The following is a 266-nucleotide window of genomic DNA, read 5'->3' on the forward strand; positions in this document are numbered from 1 at the left end:
ATTTCTATTTACACAAGTGCTTATATCCACATCCACTAGCACATGTAATACATAGTTACAGATGAAGGGAAATTCTAAAAATGTAAATGCATAAATAGATTTGTGTGTGTTTATAACTGTATTTATTAAAGAGATTAGAAAGAAATAGTTATTTATTTGTAAACTTATTGTATATTTATATTTGAATCTGAGTTCGCAAGTTATATATTTGAGAACCACTGTGGTGTTGGAGAATCACACAAAAGTGATCTCTTTATTCCCATCTT

At 27.8% G+C, this 266-nt stretch overlaps 1 protein-coding gene across 3 annotated transcripts in view; it reads left to right on the forward strand.

Annotated features, from left to right (window-relative positions):
• LOC119585189 (guanine nucleotide-binding protein G(q) subunit alpha) overlaps window positions 1-266 on the forward strand; it is a gene marked incomplete at its 5' end in the record, with an annotated part of 38,133 nt that overhangs the window by 22,912 nt on the left and 14,955 nt on the right.

The sequence above is a fragment of the Penaeus monodon genome, chromosome 19 (genome assembly GCF_015228065.2).
Source record: "Penaeus monodon isolate SGIC_2016 chromosome 19, NSTDA_Pmon_1, whole genome shotgun sequence".
Taxonomy (NCBI): Eukaryota; Metazoa; Arthropoda; class Malacostraca; order Decapoda; family Penaeidae; genus Penaeus; species Penaeus monodon.